Genomic DNA, 24,321 nt, shown 5'->3' on the forward strand with positions numbered 1-24,321 from the left:
ACTCGAGTCGACATTGGCTTGTTCTCTCTACACAGATGCGGCCGGACCTGCTGTGATTTCCAGCCAAAAAAAATATTTTTTGTCTGTTTTTTTGTTTTTCATACAGACCCCAGTATCTGCAATATTTGACCCCTTGTGACCCCACCTCATTGTTCTTTGATGTAATGTTTCCCTGACTGACCTGTTTGGACACCATTCACACCTTTGACTGCTGTGATTATCTCTCTGCCAAGGTGTGATAAATGGCAGTTGGAAAGGTTACCTGTAAACATCTGACATGATTCTCTGACTATATAAGCTGTGTCTTTATGCATTTCTCCACTTCACCTGAAGAAGGAGCAGCGCTCCGAAAGCTTGTGATTTCAAATAAAGCTGTTGGACTATAACCTGGTGTTGTGTGATTTCTTACATTTGTCCACCCCAGTCCAACTCCGGCATCTCCACACCATGTTACACTAGACCCTGTCTCTGTTTATATTACACTAGACCCTGTCTCTGTTTATATTACACTAGATCCTGTCTCTGTTTATATTACACTAGACCCTGTCTCTGTTTATATTACACTAGACCCTGTCTCTGTTTATATTACACTAGACCCTGTCTCTTTTTATATTACACTAGACCCTGTCTCTGTTTATATTACACTAGACCCTGTCTCAGTTTATATTACACTAGACCCTGTCTCTGTTTATATTACACTAGACCCTGTCTCTGTTTGTATTACACTAGACCCTGTTTTTGTTTATATTACACTAGACCCTGTCTCTGTTTATATTACACTAGACCCTGTCTCTGTTTATATTACACTAGATCCTGTCTCTGTTTATATTACACTAGATCCTGTCTCTGTTTATATTACACTAGACCCTGTCTCTGTTTATATTACACTAGACCCTGTCTCTGTTTATAATACACTGGAGCCTGTGTCTGTTTATATTACACTAGGCCCTGTCTCTGTTTATATTACACCAGGCCCCATCTCTGTTTATATTACACTAGACCCTGTCTCTGTTTATAATACACTGGAGCCTGTGTCTGTTTATATTACACTAGGCCCTGTCTTTGTTTATATTACACTAGACCCTCTCTCTGTTTATATTGCACTAGATCCTGTCCCTGTTTATATTACACTAGACCCTGTCTCTGTTTATGTTACACTAGACCCTGTCTCTGTTTATATTACACTAGACCCTGTCTCTGTTTATATTACACTAGACCCTGTCTCTGTTTATATTACACTAGATCCTGTCTCTGTTTATATTACACTAGACCCTGTCTCAGTTTATATTGCACTAAACCCTGTCTCTGTTTTTTATTACACTAGACCCTGTCTCTGTTTATATTACACTAAACCCTGTCTCTTTTTATATTACACTAGACCCTGTCTCAGTTTATATTACACTAGACCCTGTCTCTGTTTATATTACACTAGACCCTGTCTCTGTTTATATTACACTAGACCCTCTCTCTGTTTATGTTACACTAGACCCTGTCTCTGTTTATATAACACTAGACCCTGTCTCTGTTTATATTACACTAGACCCTGTCTCTGTTTATATTACACCAGACCCTGTCTCTGTTTATATTACACTAGACCCTGTCTCTGTTTATATTACACTAGACCCTGTCTCTGTTTATATTACACTAGATCCTGTCTCTGTTTATATTACACTAGACCCTGTCTCTGTTTATATTACACTAGACCCTGTCTCTGTTTATATTACACTAGACCCTGTCTCTGTTTATATTACACTAGACCCAGTCTCTGTTTATATTACACTATACCCTGTCTCTGTCTATATTACACTAGACCCTGTCTCTGTTTATATTAGACTAGACCCTGTCTCTGTTTATATTACACTAGACCCTGTCTCTGTTTATATTACACTAGACCCTGTCTCTGTTTATATTACACTCGACCCTCTCTCTGTTTATGTTACACTAGACCCTGTCTCTGTTTATATTACACTAGACCCTGTCTCTGTTTATATTACACCAGACACTGTCTCTGTTTATATTACACAAGACCCTGTCTCTGTTTATATTACACTAGGCCCTGTCTCAGTTTATATTACACTTGACCCTGTCTCTGTTTATATTACACCAGACCCTGTCACAGTTTATATTACACTTGACCCAGTCTCTGTTTATATTACACTAGACCCTGTCTCTGTTTATATTACACTAGACCCTGTCTCTGTTTATATTACACGAGACACTGTCTCTATTTATATTACACTAGACACTGTCTCTGTTTATATTACACTAGACCCTGTCTCTGTTTATATTACACTAGACCCTGTCTCTGTTTATATCACACTAGACACTGTCTCTGTTTATATTACACTAGACACTGTCTCTGTTTATATTACACTAGACCCTGTCTCTGTTTACATTACACTTGCTGGGGGACCCGGCGTTGCCAAGGCTTTTTTGTAAAACAGCAGTTTACAGGGCCGTGCGGTTTACGGCCGGCCGCTGCTGCTCCCCCGCTCTGTGTCTCGGGCCGAGCGGTTGTGAGGCCCGGCCCGAGTGGCCCCAACTCTGAGGGGGAGAGAGAGAGACTGGGGGGGAGAGAGAGCGAGATGGGGGAGAGAGAGAGAGAGTAGAGCGACTGGGGGGAGAGAGAGGAGAGAGACTGGGGACAGAGAGAGAGAGAATGGGGAGATAGAGAGAGAGCGAGACTGAGTGGGAGAGAGAGTCAGAGACTGGGGGAGAGAGATGGGGAGAGAGAGAGAGAGACTGGGGGAGAGAGAGAGAGACGGGGAAGGGAGAGAGAGACTGGGGAGAGAGAGAGAGACTGGGGAGATAGAGAGAGAGAGAGAGAGAGAGAGAGAGAGAGATTGGGGGAGAGAGAGAGAGACTGGAGGAGGGAGAGACTAGAGGAGGGAGATACTGGAGGAGAGAGAGAGATGGAGAGAGAGAGAGACTGTGAGAGAGAGACTGGAGGAGGGAGAGTCTGGAGGAATGAGAGAGACTGGGAGACTGGGGGACTGGGTGAGAGAGAGAGACTGGGAGAGAGAGAGAGCGAGCACGAGCCTGAGGGGCGAGAGAGAGAGAGACAGGGAGAGAGAGAAGCTGGGGGAGAGAGAGACTGGGGAAGAGATAGAGAGACTGGGAGACAGAGAGAGATAAAGAGACGGGGAGAGAGAGCGAGATTGGGGAGAGAGAGAGAGAGGGAGAGGGCTAGAAATTCAGTATCGCCCCATTTGGAGAGGGAAGGAGAGAGAGACAGAGAGAGAGAGGGAAGGAGGGAGAGAGAGAGAGGGAAGGAGAGAGAGACAGAGAGAGGGAAGGAGAGAGAGACAGAGAGAGAGAGGGAAGGAGAGAGAGGGGAAGGAGAGAGAGACAGACAGAGACAGAGAGGGAAGGAGAGAGAGAGACTGGGGGGAGAGAGAGAGGGACGGGGAGAGAGAGAAAGAGTAGAGAGACTGGGGGGAGAGAGGGAGAGAGAGAGAGATAGGGTGATAGGGAGACAGAGAGTGACTGGGGAGATAGAGAGAGAGACTGAGGGGGGAGAGAGAGAGTGACTGAGGGGGAGAGAGAGAGACTGGGGTAGAGAGAGAGAGTAGAGAGACTGGGATAGAGAGAGGAGAGAGATTGGGGAGGTAGATACTGGGGGAGAGACAAAGAGAGGCCAGGGGGGAGAGAGAGAGAGAGAGACTGAGGGAGAGAGAGAGAGAGAGAGATGGGGAGAGAGAGACTGAGGGGGAGGAGAGAGAGACTGGGGAGAGAGAGAGAGACCGGGAGAGAGAGAGAGAGTAGAGAGACCGGGAGAGAGAGAGAGAGTAGAGAGACTGGGGGGAGAGAGAGAGAGAGAATGGGAGATAGAGAGAGAGAATGGGGAGATAGAGAGAGAGAGACTGAGGGGGAGAGAGAGAGCGACTGAGGGGGGAGAGAGAGAGAGAGGCGGGGAGAGAGAGAGAGGAGAGACAGGGGGAGAGAGAGAGACTGGGGAGATAGAGAGAGAGAGACTGAGAGAGAGAGAGATGGGGAGAGAATGAGTGAGAGTAAAGAGGCGGGGGAGAGAGAGGAGAGAGACTGGGGAGAGAGACAGAGAGAGAATGGGGAGAGAGAGACTGAGGGGGAGAGAGAGAGACTGGGGGAGAGTGAGAGAGACTGGGGAGAGGGAGAGGGACTGGGGAGATAGAGAGAGAGAGCGAGAGAGAGACTGGGGGGAGAGAGAGAGAGTCCGGGGGGTGGGGGGGGAGAGAGAGAGACTGAGGGGAGAGAGAGAGAGATGTGGAGAGAGAGAGATTTGGGGGGAGAGGGAGAGAGTGGGAGAGAGAGAGAGAGAGAGTGGGGGGAGAGAGAGACTGGGGGAGAGAAAGACTGGAGGAGAGAGAGAGAGACTGGGGGGAGAGGGAGACTGGGGGAGAGAGAGAGAATGGGGGGAGAGAGAGAGACTGGGGGGAGAGAGAGAGACCGGGGGGAGAGAGAGAGAAACTGGGGTGAGAGAGAGATGGGGAGAGAGAGAGAGAGAGAGAATGGGGAGATAGAGACTCTGTTTATATTTCACTAGACCCTGCCTCAGTTTATATTACACTAGACCCTGTCCCTGTTTATATTACACTAGACCCTGTCTCTGTTTATATTACACTGGACCCTGTGTCTGTTTATATTACACTAGACCTGTCTCTGTTTATATTACACTAGACCCTGTCTCTGTTTATATTACACTAGACCCTGTCTCTGTTTATATTACACTGGACCCTGTGTCTGTTTATATTACACTAGGCCCTGTCTCTGTTTATATTACACTAGACCCTGTCTCTGTTTATATTGCACTAGATCCTGTCCCTGTTTATATTACACTAGACCCTGTCTCTGTTTATGTTACACTATGTAAGAAGTCACACAACACCAGGTTATAGTCCAGCAGCTTTATTTGAAATCACAAGCTTTCGGAGCGCTGCTCCTTCTTCAGGTGAAGTGGAGAAATGCATAAAGACACAGCTTATATAGTCAGAGAATCATGTCAGATGTTTACAGGTAACCTTTCCAACTGCCATTTATCACACCTTGGCAGAGAGATAATCACAGCAGTCAAAGGTGTGAATGGTGTCCAAACAGGTCAGTCAGGGAAACATTACATCAAAGAACAATGAGGTGGGGTCACAAGGGGTCAAATATTGCAGATGCTGGGGTCTGTATGAAAAACAAAAAAACAGACAAAAAACATTTTTTTTGGCTGGAAATCACAGCAGGTCCGGCCGCATCTGTGTAGAGAGAACAAGCCAATGTCGACTCGAGTCTGGATGACCCTGCATCAGGTGGGGTTACATGTAGCGTGACATGAACCCAAGATCTCGGTTGAGGCCATCCTCATGGGTGCGGAACTTGGCTATCAGTTTCTGCTCGACAATTTTGCGTTGTCGTGTGTCTCGAAGGCCACCTTGGAGAATGCTTACCCGAAGATCGGAGGCTGAATGTCCTTGACTGCTGAAGTGTTCCCCGACTGGGAGGGACCACTCTTGCCTGGTGATTGTTGCGCGGTGTCCGTTCATCCGTCGTCGCAGTGTCTGCATGGTCTCGCCGATGTACCATGCTCCGGGGCATCCTTTCCTGCAACGTATGAGGTAGACAACGTTGGCCGAGTCACATGAGTATGTACCATGTACCTGGTGGGTGGTGTCCTCATGTGTGATGATGGTATCTGTGTTGATGATCTGGCATGTCTTGCAGAGGTTGCTGTGGCAGGGTTGTGTGGTGTCGTGGTCGCTGTTCTCCTGAAAGCTGGGTAATTTGCTGCGAACGATGGTCTGTTTGAGGTTAGGCGGCTGTTTGAAAGCGAGTAGTGGAGGCGTGGGGATGGCCTTAGCGAGGTGTTCATCATCATCGATGACATGTTGAAGGCTGCGAAGAACATGGCATAGTTTCTCCGCTCCGGGGAAGTACTGGATGACAAAGGGTACTCTGTTGGTTGTGTCCCGTGTTTGTCTTCTGAGGAGGTCTATGCGATTTTTCGCTGTGGCCCGTCGGAACTGTCGATCGACGAGTCGAGCATCATATCCCGTCCTTACAAGGGCGTCTTTCAGTGTCTGTAGGTGTCCATCGCGTTCCTCCACGTCTGAGCAGATCCTGTGTATTCGCAGGGCTTGTCCATAGGGGATGGCTTCTTTAACGTGGTTAGGGTGGAAGCTGGAGAAGTGAAGCATCGTGAGGCTGTCCGTGGGCTTGCGGTAGAGTGAAGTGCTGAGGTGTCCGTCTTTGATGGAGATTCGTGTGTCCAGGAATGAGACTGATTCTGAGGAGTAGTCCATGGTGAGTTTGATGGTGGGATGGAACTTGTTGATGTTATCGTGTAGTCTTTTCAGCGATTCTTCGCCGTGGGTCCATAGGAAGAAAATGTCGTCGCTGTATCTGGTGTATAGCGTTGGTTGGAGATCCTGTGCAGCGAAGAAGTCTTGCTCGAACTTGTGCATGAAGATGTTTGCGTATTGGGGTGCGAATTTGGTCCCCATGGCTGTTCCGTGTGTTTGGGTAAAGAAGACACACGACAACGCAAAATCGTCGAGCAGAAACTGATAGCCAAGTTCCGCACCCATGAGGATGGCCTCAACCGAGATCTTGGGTTCATGTCACGCTACATGTAACCCACCTGATGCAGGGTCATCCAGACTCGAGTCGACATTGGCTTGTTCTCTCTACACAGATGCGGCCGGACCTGCTGTGATTTCCAGCCAAAAAAAATGTTTTTTGTCTGTTTTTTTGTTTTTCATACAGACCCCAGTATCTGCAATATTTGACCCCTTGTGACCCCACCTCATTGTTCTTTGATGTAATGTTTCCCTGACTGACCTGTTTGGACACCATTCACACCTTTGACTGCTGTGATTATCTCTCTGCCAAGGTGTGATAAATGGCAGTTGGAAAGGTTACCTGTAAACATCTGACATGATTCTCTGACTATATAAGCTGTGTCTTTATGCATTTCTCCACTTCACCTGAAGAAGGAGCAGCGCTCCGAAAGCTTGTGATTTCAAATAAAGCTGTTGGACTATAACCTGGTGTTGTGTGATTTCTTACATTTGTCCACCCCAGTCCAACTCCGGCATCTCCACACCATGTTACACTAGACCCTGTCTCTGTTTATATTACACTAGACCCTGTCTCTGTTTATATTACACTAGATCCTGTCTCTGTTTATATTACACTAGACCCTGTCTCTGTTTATATTACACTAGACCCTGTCTCTGTTTATATTACACTAGACCCTGTCTCTTTTTATATTACACTAGACCCTGTCTCTGTTTATATTACACTAGACCCTGTCTCAGTTTATATTACACTAGACCCTGTCTCTGTTTATATTACACTAGACCCTGTCTCTGTTTATATTACACTAGACCCTGTCTCTGTTTATATTACACTAGACCCTGTCTCTGTTTGTATTACACTAGATCCTGTCTCTGTTTATATTACACTAGACCCTGTCTCTGTTTATATTACACTAGACCCTGTCTCTGTTTATATTACACTAGACCCTGTCTCTGTTTATAATACACTGGAGCCTGTGTCTGTTTATATTACACTAGGCCCTGTCTCTGTTTATATTACACCAGGCCCTGTCTCTGTTTATATTGCACTAGACCCTGTCTCTGTTTATAATACACTGGAGCCTGTGTCTGTTTATATTACACTAGGCCCTGTCTTTGTTTATATTACACTAGACCCTCTCTCTGTTTATATTGCACTGGATCCTGTCCCTGTTTATATTACACTAGACCCTGTCTCTGTTTATGTTACACTAGACCCTGTCTCTGTTTATATTACACTAGACCCTGTCTCTGTTTATATTACACTAGACCCTGTCTCTGTTTATATTACACTAGATCCTGTCTCTGTTTATATTACACTAGACCCTGTCTCAGTTTATATTGCACTAAACCCTGTCTCTGTTTTTTATTACACTAGACCCTGTCTCTGTTTATATTACACTAGACCCTGTCTCTGTTTATATTACACTAGACCCTGTCTCTGTTTATATTACACTAGACCCTGTTTGTTTATATTATACTAGACCCTGTCTCTCTTTATATTACACTAGACCCTGTCTCTGTTTATATTACACTAGACACTGTCTCTGTTTATATTAAACTAGGCCCTTTCCCTGTTTATATTACACTAGACCCTGTCTCTGTTTACATTACACTAGACCCTGTCTCTGTTTATATTACACTGGACCCTTTCTCTGTTTATATTAAACTAGACCCTGTCTCTGTTTGTATTACACTAGACCCTGTTTTTCATTATATTACACTAGACCCTGTCTCTGTTTATATTACACTAGACCCTGTCTCTGTTTATATTACACTAGACCCTGTCTCTGTTTATATTACACTGGACCCTGTCTCTGTTTATATTACACTAGACCCTGTCTCTGTTTATATTACACTAGACCCTGTCTCTGTTTATATTACACTGGAGCCTGTGTCTGTTTATATTACACTAGGCCCTGTCTCTGTTTATATTACACTAGACACTGTCTCTGTTTATATTGCACTAGATCCTGTCCCTGTTTATATTACACTAGACCCTGTCTCTGTTTATGTTACACTGGACCCTGTCTCTGTTTATATTACACTGGATCCTGTCTCTGTTTATATTACACTAGACCCTGGCCTAGAAATTCATTGTAGCCACTTTTGGGGCGGTAAAGTGGGGCGCCCGCTAAAGTTTGCGCCCACCGCCAAATCGAGGCCACTTCTCCGATATTCATTAGCTTCGCCCTAAGAGTTCGCTCGAGCGCTAAAACTGGTGCTGGACGCCTCTCTTTGGGCGCTAAGCCGGAGGTGCTGATCGATAGCGCCGAGGCCGGGCGCAGCGCAGGTGCGGCCATCTCGTGATTGACAGCAGACACCCTGGCGCCGGCCAGCTCTTAAGGGGGAAGGGTCGACTGTGTCTGCTGCATCGCCCTGGAAAATGGAGCCCTCCAGCTAGGCCTGAACACTGCTGCTGGACCCAAATAGCGCCTGAAGGCACGCAGAAGGCCCGTGAACGTGCGCAGCACTTCTCAGAGCGTGATCTGAGTGTGTTGGTTGGTGCTGTGGAGAAGAGGCGCCATGTTTTGTACCCGGACAATGGCAAGAAGGCGCCGTTCCGTGTCTACAGGAGCGCCTGGGGGCATGTCGCCAGCAAGGTGTCAGCCAACAGCGAGGTCCCCAGGAGCGGTGTCCAATGCCGCAAAAAGTTTAATGACCTCACTCGCATTGTCAGGGTGAGTACCCTTTCCAGTGACCTCCTCATCCTTGCATGTGCACCTCACATTGTGGGCAAAGGGACCTGAAAGCCCTAATGGCCAGCCCTCATCCAGCAGCTATGGCACAGGCATGAGCATCAATTGCACATTCTGCCCTGAACACACTGGCCAAGCTATTCCACCATGGGAGGCAGTGCACACAAGATCAGGGCTACACACTGGCCAGGCTATTCCACCATGGGAGGCAGTGCACACAAGATCAGGGCGACACACTGGCCAGGCTATTCCACCATTGGAGGCAGTGCATACAAGATCAGGGCGACACACTGGCCAGGCTATTCCACCATGGGAGGCAGTGCACACAAGATCAGGGCGACACACTGTACTTAGAGGCCGTCCTTTCTCTTGCAGGCCAAGCTGGCGAATAATAGGAAGAGCCGGACTGCGACCGGGGGAGGCCGACCCCATATCCAGCCACTCACCGAGCTGCAACATCTCATGGAGTGCATCATGGGTGGCCGGGTGATTGGGTCCGTTGCATGTGGAGATGCCGACCCTGTTCTGGCCAGCAATGGTAAGGACATCACCTTTTGGACCTCTCTCGTCCCACTTGCGCATCAGATCTACATCCTTTGCCACTGTCCGACCAATGCGCTGAATGCCACCACTCATGCATCCCTTGCTGACGCCCTCTCCTCACTCTAAAGCTACTCTTGTGCCTTCCTGCTTTCAGATGGTGAGGAGGAGGTCCCTGAACTTGCCAGTGACAGCCCCTCAGAAGAGGAGCAGGAGGAGGAGCAAGAGGAAGGCGGCCCATCAGGGGAACCCTCAGCCGCGGGCACCCAGGCCATTGTAGGGGACACGTCTTCCCTGGAGGGGAGCGTGGCGGAAGTGTCGAAGGGGAGGGGTGCTCATGGGACCTGCGGCCTGCAGAAACGCGGGAGGGGGGTGGAAGCTCGGCAGCCTTCTCCCCAGAGGGGGGATGCGTCGGAGGGGAGTCCAATTGCTGGGCCCAGCGGCGTCCAGCAACGCAGGAAGGGTCGGCCAGCTCGGTGGCCTTCTCCCCAGAGGGAGAGTCCGGCCTCCAGTCCGGAGATGGTCTTCGCCGAGGAGATGGAACGCCTCGAGGACTTGTCCGCGGACTCGGAGCGCCGGCACACGGAGCTCATGGCGGCAGTGGCACGGTTGCCTGAGGCCATCGAGTCCCTCTCTCAGAGTGTGACCGAGTTCGGGCCCTCAGAGGCCACCAGTCGGGCGGAATTCCGGGCAGATCAGGCAGCGAGTCGGGTGGAATTCGGGGCAGCTCTGGCAACGAGTCGGGCGGAATTCGGGGCAGCTCTGGCAGCGACTGGCCAGGTGATCAGTGGTGCCGTCCAGTCACTGGCTGCTCTGATGCGGTCAGTGAACAGGTCAACACGGGCACTCACTGCTGCCACACTCGCTGTGTCAGCCAGGCATCGCCAGGGCACCCGGCGCACTGCAGCAGCACAGCGGTCTGTCCCTCGGCAGATTGGTGCGCATGCTGCAGTGCTGGCCCGGGCGAGTGCCAGTGTCTCAGGCGACCAGCGAGCGCCTGCCATCCGCCAGCTTGCCCCCATTCCTCCAGCCGCCACTGCCACTCCCCCAGTGGAGCTGCCAGGAGCTGCTGCAGCGACTGATGCTGGCCAGCCACAGCTGCAGCATTCAACAGCCGCCCGCTCAACGGCCAGACCTCGACTAGGCCGACCCCCAAGGGCATCTGCCGTCACGACATGTGCCCCTCAGGAGCCTGCCCCCAGCCTTGCAGCAGCCAATGGCCTTACTTTGAGGAGGAGCAGCAGGGTGGGCAGGGGCCACACAAAGATGGCCAAGGCATCGCCCTAGTGGGCCAAATAGTCGAATGTGTGGCCAGTTGTGTTTGTTTTTTGAGGCCAAGAATTGGATGTTTGTTTTTTGAAGGCCGATGATGTGATGTTTGTTTTTTACGAAGGCCGAGAATGACGGCCATTTTAGTTGCACTATTTTGTTAATCCTCTCCAGGTTGTGGGAGCGAGTAATGTGTTTGAGTGTTTTTTGGGGGTTTCGTCTGTTTTTGGTTTTCATGTGGGAAGGGACCTGAGTTTGAACAATAAAGCATTTTATTTATTCACATTGTCCATGTTTGATCTTTGAAGTGTTTGTTGCCTTAACCGGCTGGGGGCTTGCGGAGCGGCTGCAATCATGTTCTTTCATTGGCACAAGCCATTCCCTGACAGGGGGCCTAGAAGTGACGTTCAATAAGCCGCCGACAGGCGGCCCTTGGACCTTGTGCCTCCCTCCTGGGCTGGTACTCCTCGTCCTCCTCCTCCTCATGCTCCTCCTGCTCCTCCTCCTGAGGTGGTGGTCCAACGTGAGGTGGCAGTGCCTGAGTCCTGCGGATAGCCAGGTTGTGCAGCATGCAGCAAACGACGACGAATTGGGAGACTCGATCCTGCGAATACTGGAGGGCTCCCCCGGAGCGATCGAGACAGCGGAACCGTTGCTTGAGGATGCCGATTGTTTGTTCTATGATGTTCCTAGTCGCTTGATGGCTCTCGTTGTATGCCTCTTCAGCAGGGGTCGTGGGCGCGCGGAGCGGGGTCATGAGCCAGGTACACAAAGGATAGCCTTTGTCCCCGATAAGCCATCCTCTTGGGGGAGGCTGTGCCTGGAACATGTCAGCCACAGTTGTCTGTCGCAGGATAAAGGCATCGTGGCTGCTGCCTGGAAAGCGGGCATTGACAGCTAGGTTGCGCTGTCTGTGGTCACACACCAGCTGTACATTGAGGGAATGGTAGCCCTTCCGGTTGCGGTAATCCTCGGCATGCTCAAGAGGTGCCCGCAAAGCCACATGCGTGCGGTCAATGGCGCCCTGCACCATGGGGAAGCCCGCTATTCTTGCAAATCCCACTGCACACTGCTGCTGCTTGTCCAGGGTCATGGGGAAGGAGATGAATTGATGTCTCCTTGTGAAAAGGGCTTCGGTCACCTGGCGGATGCAGCAATGCATGGCGAACTGGGAGATGTTAGCGATGTCCCCAGTAGCGGATTGGAAGGAGCCGCTGGCATAGAAGTTGAGAGCCACCGTCACCTTCACTGCCACCGACAGAGACGTCCTGCGCATCAGCTGTGGCTGCAGATCTCTGTGAAGCAGCCGGCAGATGTCTGCAACCACCTCCCTTCTGAATCGCAGCCTCCTAACACACATCGCGGCAGACATGGTCAGATAGGAGGTCTGCTGGCGGTATACCCTGGGTGGGTAAGGCCTCAGTTGGTGATGCCTGTTGCCCCCTCTGCGTCTAGCCAGGGCTGCCACTCTCTCACGGCGTCTGTAAGCCCTTCTGGCATAAGGCTGAAAGTCAGCGTTGCCACCCAATGCAGCCCCCATTATATGCTGGCAAACACTGAGCTCTCAATGAAGGCAAAGATAATTGCTAAGCTCTGGCCTGAGCCAAAAATACCTGTCCTAGTGTTGGTCCAAACCAGTAAGCTCTCCTCATTGGTCTCTGTCCAAAAAACCGTTGCACAAGAGTGAATGCTGCAAAATGGCGGCCCTTTATAGTGCAGGGTAAGTGCCCTTTAATTAGCGCTCCCCACGGCCCGGCTCGGCTGTGTACCGTTCCACTTCACAGTCGTTAGGGCCGCCCGACGCACAATGGGCCGGCGCGAGTGAAATTCCGGTTTGGGGCGCACAAAGGGCGTTGCACGAGGAAATGATGTCATGAACTGCGCGCGCAGCAGGGCGCGCGCGAAGTCATTGCGCCGGCGCTAAATGTGTACTGAAGTTGGGGCGAGGCGCAGGTCGCGCTGCGCCCGGGCGCTAAGCGCCTAGCGCTCGAGATCTACTCCTCCTAAGGCGCTAACGGCTGGCGCGCCCAACTGAATTTCTAGGTCACTGTCTCTGTTTATATTACACTAGACCCTGGCCTAGAAATTCATTGTAGCCACTTTTGGGGCGATAAAGTCGGGCGGCCGCTAAAGTTTGCGCCCGCCGCCAAATCGAGGCCACTTCTCCGATATTCATTAGCTTCGCCCTAAGAGTTTGCTCGAGCGCTAAAACTGGCGCTGCACGCCTCTCTTTAGGCGCTAAGCCGGCGGGCCGGGGCGCTAAACCAGAAGTTGGGCACAGGGCAGGTGCGGCGAGCTGCTGATTGACGGCAGACTCTCTGGCTCCGGTGAGCTCTTAAAGGGGGAGGGTGGATTTGTTTTGTTGAAAGGCTGACACTGGTGTATTTGTGGTTTTGGAGAGGGTTTCTCTCCATCAGTTGGTTATGTGTTCCCGGCACACCGGTCGTCGTCGTCGTCGTCGTCGTCGTCGTCGTCGTCGTCCTCCTCCTCCTCCTCCTCCTCCTCCCCCTCCTCCTCCTCCTCCTCGCCAGCCATACCATACCATTTCTAGTACAGGAGGGCCCTTTAATTTGCGCTCCCAGCGGCTGTGTACCGTTCCACTTCACAGTCGTTAGGGCCGCCCGGCGCACAATGGGCCGGCGCGAGTGAAGTTCCGGTTCGGGGCGCACAAAGGGCGTTGCACGACGAAATGATGTCATGATCTGCGCGCGCAGCAGGGCGCGCGCTAAGACTTTGCGCCGCCGCTAAATGTGTACTGAAGTTGGGGCAAGGCGCAGATCGCGCTGCGCCCGGGCACTAAGCGCCTAGCGCTCGAGATCTACTCCTCCTAAGGCGCTAATGGCTGGCACGCCCAACTGAATTTCTAGGCCCCTGTCTCTGTTTGTATTACACTAGACCCTGTTTTTGTTTATATTACACTAGACCCTGTCTCAGTTTATATTTCACTAGACCCTGTCTCAGTTTATATTACACTAGACCCTGTCTCTGTTTATATTACACTAGACCCTGTCTCAGTTTATATTTCAATAGACCCTGTCTCAGTTTATATTACACTAGACCCTGTCTCTGTTTATATTACACTAGATCCTGTCTCTGTTTATATTACACTGGACCCTGTGTCTGTTTATATTACACTAGACCCTGTCTCTGTTTATATTACACTGGAGCCTGTGTCTGTTTAAATTACACTAGACCCTGTCTCTGTTTATATTACAATAGACCCTGTCTCTGTTTATATTACACTAGACCCTGCCTCTGTTTATATTACACTAGACCCTGTCTCTGTTTATATTACACTAGACCCTGCCTCTCTTTATATTACACTAGACACTGTCTCTGTTTATATTACACTAGACCCTGTCTCTGTTTATATTACACTAGACCCTGTCTCTGTTTATATTACACTAGACCCTGTCTGTTTATATTATACTGGACCCTGTCTCTGTTTATATTACACTAGACCCTGTCTCTGTTTATATTACACTAGACACTGTCTCTGTGTATATTAAACTAGACCCTGTCTCTGTTTATATTACACTGGACCCTTTCTCTGTTTATATTACACTGGACCCTTTCTCTATTTATATTAAACTAGACCCTGTCTCTGTTTATATTACACTAGATCCTGTCTCTGTTTATATTATACTGGACCCTATCTCATTTTATATTAAACTAGACCCTTTCTCTGTTTATATTACACTAGGCCCTGTCTCTGTTTATATTACACTGGACCCTGTCTCTGTTTATATTATACTGGATCCTGCCTCTGATTATATTAGCTAGACCCTTTCTCTGTTTATTTTACACTAGACCCTGTCTCTGTTTATATTACACTGGAGCCTGTGCCTGTTTATATTACACTAGACCCTGTCTCTGTTTATATTACACTAGGCCCTGTCTCTGTTTATATTACACTAGACCCTGTCTCTGTTTATATTACACTAGACCCTGTCTCTGTTTATATTACACTAGACACTGTCTCTATTTATATTACACTCAACCCTGTCACTGTTTATATTACACTAGACCATGCCTCTGTTTATATTACACTAAACCCTGTCTCTGTTTATATTACACTAGACCCTGTCTCAGTTTATATTACACTGGCCCCTGTATCTGTTTATATTACACTAGACCCTGTATCTGTTTATATTACACTAGACCCTGTCTCTGTTTATATTACACTAGACCCTTTCCCTGTTTATATTACACCAGACCCTGTATCTGTTTATATTACACTAGACCCTGTCTCTGTTTATATTACACTAGGCCCTGTCTCTGTTTGCATTACACTAGACCCTGTCTCTGTTTATATTACACTAGACCCTGTATCTGTTTATATTACACTAGGCCCTGTCTCTGTTTGCATTACACTAGACCCTGTCTCTGTTTATATTACACTAGACCCTGTCTCTGATTATATTACACGAGACCCTTTCTCTGCTTATATTACACTAGACCCTGTCTCTGTTTATATTACACTAGACCCTGTCTCTGTTTATATTACACTAGATCCTGTCTCTGTTTATATTACACTAGATCCTGTCTCAGTTTATATTACACTAGACCCTGTCTCTGATTATATTAGCGAGACCCTTTCTCTGCTTATATTACACTAGACCCTGTCTCTGTTTATATTACACTAGACCCTGTCTCTGTTTATATTACACTAGACGCTGTCTCTATTTATATTACACTAGACCCTGTTTCTTTATATTATACTAGACTCTGTCTCTGTTTATATTACACTAGCTCCTGTCTCTTTTTATATTACACCAGACCCTATCTCTCTTTACATTACACTAGACCCTGTTTGTTTATATTATACTAGACCCTGTCTCTGTTTATAATACACTAGACCCAGTCTCTGTTTATATTAGACCAGACCCTGTCTCTGTTTATATTACACTAGACCCTGTCTCTGTTTATATTACACTGGAGCCTGTGTCTGTTTATATTACACTAGACCCTGTCTGTGTTTATATTACACTAGACCCTGTCTCTGTTTAGATTGCACTAGATCCAGTCCCTCTTTATATTACACTAGACCCTGTCTCTGTTTATGTTACACTAGACCCTGTCTCTGTTTATATTACACTAGATCCTGTCTCTGTTTATATTACACTAGACCCTGTCTCTGTTTATATTACACTGGACCCTTTCTCTGTTTATATTAAACTAGATCCTGTCTCTGTTTATATTACACTAGACACTGTCTCTGTTTATATTACACTAGACCCTGTCTCTTTTTATATTAAACTAGACCCTTTCTCTGCTAATATTACACTAGGCCCTGTCTCTGTTTATATTACACTGGACCCTGTCTCTGTTTATATTACTCTAGACCCTGTCTCTGTTTATATTATACTGGACCCTGTCTCTGATTATATTAGCTAGCCCCTTTCTCTGTTTATTTTACACTAGACCCGGTCTCTGTTTATATTGTACTAGACACTGTCTCTTTTTATATTACACTGGACCCTGTGTCTGTTTATATTACACTGGACCCTGTGTCTGTTTATATTACACTAGACCCTGTCTCTGTTTATATTACACTAGGCCCTGTCTCTGTTTATATTACACTAGACCCTGTCTCTGTTTATATTGCACTGGACACTGTCTCTGTTTATATTACACTAGACCCTGTCTCTGTTTATATTACACTGGACCCTGTGTCTGTTTATATTACACTAGACCCTGTCTCTGTTTATATTACACTAGACCCTGTCTCTGCTTATATTACACTGGAGCCTGTGTCTGTTTATATTACACTAGATCCTGTCCCTCTTTATATTACACTAGACCCTGTCTCTGTTTATGTTACACTAGACCCTGCCTCTGTTTATATTGCACTAGATCCTGTCTCTGTTTATATTACACTAGGCCCTGTCTCTGTTTATATTACACTAGACCCTGTCTCAGTTTATATTACACTAGACCCTGTCTCTGTTTATATTACACTAGATCCTGTCTCTGTTTATATTACACTAGACCCTGTCTCTGTTTATATTACACTAGACCCTGTCTCTGTTTATATTACACTAGACACTGTCTCTATTTATATTACACTGGACCCTGTTTCTTTATATTATACTCGACCCTGTCTCTGTTTATTTTACACTAGATCCTGTCTCTGTTTATATTACACTAGACCCTGTCTCTGTTTATATTACACTAGACCCTGTCTCTGTTTATTTTACACCAGACCCTGTCTCTGCTTATATTACACTAGACCCTATCTCTGCTTATATTACACTAGACCCTGTCTCTGTTTATATTTCACTAGATCCTGTCTCTGCTTATATTACACTAGACCCTATCTCTGCTTATATTACACTAGACCCTGTCTCTGTTTATATTACACTAGACCCTGTCTCTGTTTATTTTACACCAGACCCTGTCTCTGCTTATATTACACTAGACCCTATCTCTGCTTATATTACACTAGACCCTGTCTCTGTTTATATTTCACTAGATCCTGTCTCTGTTTATATTGCGCTAGACCCTGTCTCTGTTTATATTACACTAGACCCTGTCTCTGTTAATATTACACTAGACCCTGTCTCTGTTTATATTTCACTTGATCCTGTCTCTGTTTAAATTACACTAGACCCTGTCTCTGTTTATATTACACTAGACCCTGTCTCTGTTTATATTACACTAGACCCTGTCTCTGTTAATATTACACTAGACCCTGTCTCTGTTTATATTTCACTAGATCCTGTCTCTGTTTATATTGCGCTAGACCCTGTCTCTGTTTATATTACACGAGGCCCTGTCTCTGTTTATATTACACTAGACCCTGTCTCTGTTTATATTACACTAGACCCTGTCTCTGTTTATATTACACTAGACCCTGTCCCTGTTTATATTACACTAGACCCTGTCTCTGATTATATTACACTAGACCCTGTCTCTATTTACATTACTCTAGACCCTGTTACTGTTTATATTACACTAGACCCTGTCTCTGTTTATATTACACTAGACCCTGTCTCTGTTTATATTACACTAGACCCTGTCTCAGTTTATATTACACTAGACCCTGTCTCAGTTTATATTACACTAGACCCTGTCTCTGATTATAGTACAGCGGACCCTGTCTCTGTTTATAATGCACTAGACCCTGTTACTGTTTATATTACTCTAGACCCTGTCTCTGTTTATATTACAATAGACCCTGTCTCTGTTTATATTACACCAGGCCCTGTCTCTGTTTATATTACACTAGGCCCTGTCTCTGTTTATATTACAGCAGACCCTGTCTCTGTTTATAATACACTAGACCCTGTTACTGTTTATATTCCTCTAGACCCTGTCTCTGTTTATATTACACTAGACCCTGTCTCTGTTTATATTACAATAGACCCTGTCTCTGTTTATATTACACTAGACCCTGTCTCTGTTGGATTGCACTTGACCCTGTCTCTGTTTTTTTTTCATTCATTGATGGGATGTGGGCGTTGTAGTGTATGTAACCTGTACTACCTTAAGAGGATACTTTAAGGTGATGGACTACTTTTTGATGGCTCCTGTACATTGTAGTACCGGTGGTGACCACACTGGTATATAAACCCTGTGGAGCAAAGTGTATCTCAGTTCAGCCCTGGCCCTCAATCACTAATGACCTGTTTACTTACTTCTGTAGTCTGTGTCCTGTTATTCCGTATAACTGCATTTGAAAACACAGACTCAACAGTGGCGACGAGTCTGATCTTACCTAGCGGCAGTTTTGCATCAAAGGAAGCTTCATCCTGAGAAACAGGCGTCGAACAAGGGCATCTGCCCTCAACATCCTGCTGAGCACTGCATCGCACGGGAGGCCATCGGGAACCCGGGTTGGTTTCTGGCCACAAAGTCAAACATCAATGATCATCCCTTCGACGACAGCTGCGGGTAAGCCCGATCGAGCGGCACGGGGGGTAAGTCGGCCGAGTTGTCAGTGGGAGAAAGGGAGGGAAAATGACAAAAAGGATGGAGAACACGACCGCAGCCGGTGTCAGGGGCCGGGCTGCAATCGGGACAGAGACGCGCAGCAGCCAGAAAAGCGTTTATGGCCACAGGGACCGCGGGAGCGGCGGGGGAACAAGAGCAGCAGCGCAGGGGAAAATAATGGACCGCTGGGAGGCGTGGACGGCAACAGCGCAGAAATCGCCATTTTGAGATGGCGGGGGAAGAAGACAACTGCGGGTAAAGCCGCCAAGCGCGGGAAAAGCCGCCATCTTAAATAAAATAAAAAAATAAAAAATAAATAATAATAATATCCGAAGGGAAAGGAGAAACTCAGCAAGGATGCCAAAAACGGGTAACATCACTGCTTTTGATAGCGATGTGGAAGATTGGGCCACTTATGTGGAACGCATCGAAGTTTACTGTACAACGAATGAGGTACCGGATGATAAGAAAGCACTAACCCTATTAAACTCGATGGGTGCGAAGACGTACGGGTTATTAAGGAACCTTGTAACACCAGACAAACTGGTAGGGAAGAGTTTTGTGGATATTGTTACTATCCTGCAAGAGCATTTAAACCCCACGCCGCTGCTGATAGCGGAACGATTTAAATTCTACAAAAGAATTCAACTTAAAGAAGAAAGCAACGCGGAATTCCTAACAGAACTGCGCAAGTTATCAAAGTACTGCCAGTTCAGAACAGGACTAGCAGACGCACTGAGAGATAAGTTTGTGTGTGGGCTCCTAAGGGAAGGAACCCAGAAGTGACTGCTAGAGGAAAAGGACCTTACGCTGGACAAAGCTTTCAGCATTGCAGCATCCCACGAGGCAGCAGCACGGGGCACTGCAGAGATACAGCAAAGGCCATTGGAATTCAGCACCAATGCAATGGCATTGGGCACAGTAAAGTGCTATCGTTGTGGAAGGACAACGCATGACCAGAACCAGTGCTGGTTCAAAGATAAAGAATGCAGGCAATGTGGCAAACTTGGTCACATAGCGAGAGTATGCCAGTCAGGAAAGAAGACCAGCAGCAAAAAGTCACCGCAGGAGAAGTACAAAAATGTACACAAGGTGACAGAGAACAGTTCGGATGAACAGAAGACAGATTCAGACTCCAGCAGTAAGGAACTGGGTTGTCTGAAAATACATAATGTGGGTAACACAGCAGACCACCAAACTATCTGGGTCATGCTTCGGAGCAGGAGTCCAAGTGAAGATAGAATTGGACACTGGGCCGGCATTAACGTCATGAATAAGCATGATTACAAAAGTTTATTCTCGCACATTCCCCTGAGGGATACGGAGATTGTATTGAAAACATATACGGGGCAAATGGTATACCCCAAAGGAAAGATAAAAGTAAATGTGGTCTACAATGGTAAAGAAAGTCGGAAAATGGACTTGTATGTGTTACCTGATGGAGGTCCGCCACTACTGGGACGGGAATGGATCCGGGGAATAAATGTGGACTGGCATTCCATACAAGCACTGATTGTGGATGCCTGTAAGGAGGACGACGTCAAACCTAAACGACTGTCCAAAATCTTAGACGATGCTAAGGAGGTGTTCCAACAGGGACTTGGAACACTGAAAGGAATTACGGCAACCATCAAGGTTGAAGAACATGCAAACCCAAAATTTTTCAAAGCCAGACCGGTGCCTTATGCGATACGACCTGCTGTGGAAGCAGAGCTGGAAGGGCTAGAACATTCAGGGGTACTGTCCAAGGTGGACTGGAGCGAATGGGCTACACCCATTGTTCCCGTCATGAAGCGCTCGTTGAGCAACAAGCCGGGGGAACCTGGGAAGGTTCGCATCTGTGGCGATTTCAAGATCACTGTTAATCCGGTTCTTCACACGGTGCAATATCCGCTTCCGCGGATTGAAGATATCTTCGCTTCGCTGTCTGGTGGGAAACACTTCACTAAGATAGACCTGGCGCAGGCGAACCTACAGATGGAAGTTGATGAAGCGTCACGTCAGTATCTCACGATCAACACGCATAAGGGCTTATATCGGTATAATACACTGGTTTTTGGAGTGGCATCGGCTCCAGCAATTTGGCAAAGGGCCATGGAGCAGGTATTTCAGGGAATCCCAGGCACACAATGCTACCTGGATGACATCCTGATTACAGGAGATAACGATAAGGATCACCTCGCGAATTTGGAGCAGGTGCTCATCAGATTGAAAGAATATGGGCTCAGAGTTAATCGCCAGAAATGCGAGTTCTTTCAAAAGCGAATCTCGTACTGCGGCCACGTCATTGACCAGGAGGGGCTCCATAAGTCACCTGACAAGATCGAAGCTGTTGTAAAAGCTCCTGCACCGGAAAATGTATCCCAGTTGAGGTCGTTCCTTGGGTTGGTTAACTATTACCACAAGTTTCTTCCAAATTTATCCACGGTGTTACACCTGCTAAATACTCTTTTGCAAATGGGAATACCATGGAAGTGGAGCGATGATTGTAAGCGGGCTTTTCAAAAGAGCAAGGCACTGATCACCTCTAAGGAAGTGTTGGCTCACTTTAACCCAACACTGCCTATTCGCTTAGCTTGTGATGCTTCTCCATATGGTATCGGGGCAGTGCTCTCACATAAGTTTCCAGATGGCTCGGAAAGGCCAGTCGCGTTCGCATCCAGATCATTGACCTCCGCTGAGCGCAACTATGCTCAGATAGATAGGGAGGCTCTCAGCCTCGTGTGGGGAGTTAAGAAATTTAACCATTACCTGCAAAGCCAAAAGTTTACGCTGCTGACAGATCACCAGCCGTTGGTTTCCATTTTCAACCCTAAGAAGGGTGTTCCGGTAATGACGGCGCAGAGGCTTCAGAGATGGTCCCTTTTCCTAGGGGCACATCAATATGATATTGAATTCAAAGGTACAAAGCAACATGGTAATGCTGATGGGCTGTCACGCCTGCCACTACCTACAGCGGAAGAGGCACCGGCAGTTGACCCTGTCGAGATATTTCACTCGACCATCATCGAATGCTTACCAGTCACCAATGCGGGTATTGAGAGAGAGACCCGAAATGACCCGACACTGTCTCGGGTCTACGACTTGACAGTGAAGGGATGGCCAGCACATGGCGAACCATTGTTACCAGCATTCTCAGCCAGACGAGAACAGCTGTCCGTATGTCAAGGAACATTGATGTATGGAACAAGGGTGATTATTCCTCCAAAATTAAGAGAGAGAGTTCTGAATGAATTGCACGAAGGTCATCTGGGGGGAGTCAAGATGAAAAGCCTTGCTAGGGCTTATGTGTGGTGGCCAGGTATCGACAAACAAATAGAGGATCTGACTAAAAGCTGCTCAGGGTGCCAAAAAGTTCAAAATGCACCTCCAATTGCACCGCTGCATCAGTGGGAATGGCCTTCAGCCCCATGGCAACATGTGCACATCGACTTTGCAGGTCCATTTATGGATTCCATGTTTTTGATAGCAGTAGACGCACATTCTAAATGGCCAGAAGTGAGTAAGATGTCGACCACTACCTCTGAGAAGACGATCGCAGTTCTAAGAACCATATTTGCAAGGAATGGGTTGCCGGAGCAAATATGTTCAGACAGCGGACCACAGTTCATGTCAGAAGAATTCCAGAAATTCATGAAAAAGAATGGGGTGAAACACTATACATCTGCCCCATATCATCCGGCTACAAATGGGTTGGCCGAGAGAGTTGTACAAACGTTCAAAAAGGCGATAAAGGCCATGAGTGAAGACCATATTCCACTACAACACAAGGTGGACAATTTCCTGATGGCGTATCGAAACGCCACGCATGCAGTGACAAATCAAAGCCCTGCCATAATGTTCTATAACAGAAGGTTGCGGTCCCGGTAGGATTTGTTAAAACCCAATGTGCGACGGGAAGTCGAAAACAAGCAATTCCAGCATTTAAATAACAAGGCCACTTGTAGTTTTGAAATAGGACAACCAGTGTTGGCCAGGGACTATAGGGATGATAAATGGCAACCTGGAACAATTCGTGCACGACAAGGACCCTTGATGTACACGGTAGACGTTGGAGAGAACGTAATACGACGTCATGCTGACCAACTTGTGGAATCGAGAACAAGGGTTGACCCCATGTCTACGGCAGAGACACCAGTTGAAGAACTTATTGAGCCTGTAGCATCTACCTCAGACTCGAACGTACATGATGATGTTAAAACCATAGGAGATCAAGTGGATGAGTCACCCCAGCAACGAGAACCAGAGACCCCTGAAAGGCGTTATCCGGGCCGGATCAGGAGGCCTCCTCAGAGACTGAATCTTTGAACAATTCTTGTGTGTAAATTGTATATATGTTATCCATGTAATGTTTAATTTGGGGTGTACACTGTTAAGCTAAAAGGGGAGGAATTGTAGTGTATGTAACCTGTACTACCTTAAGAGGATACCTTAAGGTGATGGACTACTTTTTGATGGCTCCTGTACATTGTAGTACCGGTGGTGACCACACCGGTATATAAACCCTGCGGAGCAAAGTGTATCTCAGTTCAGCCCTGACCCTCAATCGCTAAAGACCTGTTTACTTACTTCTGTAGTCTGTGTCCTGTTATTCCGTATAACTGCATTTGAAAACACAGACTCAACAGACGTCGCTGGCTGGCTAGGCCTGCATTTAGTGCCCATCCCTAATTGCACTTGAGAAGATGGTGGTGAGCTGCCTTCTTGAACCGCTGCAGTCCATATGGTGTAGGTACACCCACAATGCTGTTAGGAAGGGAGTTCCAGGATTTTGGCCCAGCGACAGTGAAGGAACGGTGATACAGGTCCAAGTCAGGTTTGTAATGTATATACCTTTAAGAGGAACTATCTTTTACAGCTCATGTATACTGCAGTACTGGCAGTGACCACACCTGTATATAGCACTGAGTAGTAATCTGTACAGATCAGTTCCAGTGTGAGCCACATTGAGTAAACACCTGTTGCACCGTTTCTCCTGCAGTCTGTGTCTTATTATACATGGACACAACATTGGCGACGAGGCAAGTTTGAACCTACCTGCAACTCTGCATCACCTCCCGGGGATTCGTTCTTGGAGGTCAGTGGATTGGAGGTCAAGGCCAGAGACTCGGGCGTCGACCACGGGCAACCGCCCAGTCATCCAGCAGAGACTCAAGAATTGCGGGGGAGGCTGTCGAGAGCCAGGCTTGGCTTTCCAGTCAAGGTGGTCCAGCAAAACGGGCTGGCAACAGGTAGTGCGCAGACCCTTCCCGGACAGCGGCGGGCTAGAGCCCGACCGAGCGGCACAGCAAAGGGCCGAGCAGCATCGACGGGGGAGAGAGAGAGGGCAGAGCGCACAG

Source organism: Somniosus microcephalus, chromosome 4 (genome assembly GCF_052327205.1).
Source record: "Somniosus microcephalus isolate GS21.2 chromosome 4, FLI_Smic_1.0, whole genome shotgun sequence".
Taxonomy (NCBI): Eukaryota; Metazoa; Chordata; class Chondrichthyes; order Squaliformes; family Somniosidae; genus Somniosus; species Somniosus microcephalus.